The sequence below is a fragment of the Barbus barbus genome (assembly GCF_936440315.1).
Source record: "Barbus barbus genome assembly, chromosome: 14".
NCBI lineage: Eukaryota > Metazoa > Chordata > Actinopteri > Cypriniformes > Cyprinidae > Barbus > Barbus barbus.
In genome coordinates this window covers 18174610-18174960 of record NC_136742.1, presented here as the reverse complement: position 1 = coordinate 18174960, position 351 = coordinate 18174610, and positions in this window count along the sequence as shown.

The following is a 351-nucleotide window of genomic DNA, read 5'->3' as shown; positions in this document are numbered from 1 at the left end:
GGTTTCCATGGAGACAGCATGCCACAGCAGCTCAGAACGGCTGGAACGTCAGAGCGTTCGGTCGAAGTTCGTCATCGAAATGGACTCAGAACACAGAACATCTTCTGAATGGTTTTTTACTTACAGCATAAAATTCTAAATATGGCATACTATGGAATTATTTTGTGTCTTTATTATTCAATCAAAGATTCTGTGTTTGAGAGTAAAACTAATTATTTTGTAATTAAAAAATAAAAGATTGAAAAAAAGTCTTCTTAAAATAAAAATAAAGAAATTGATAACAAAATTATTTGCAGTGCGTGTAAATCTTGTAAATCCGCCAGTCTGACAGAAGAGCCAGCGAGGTTGTAT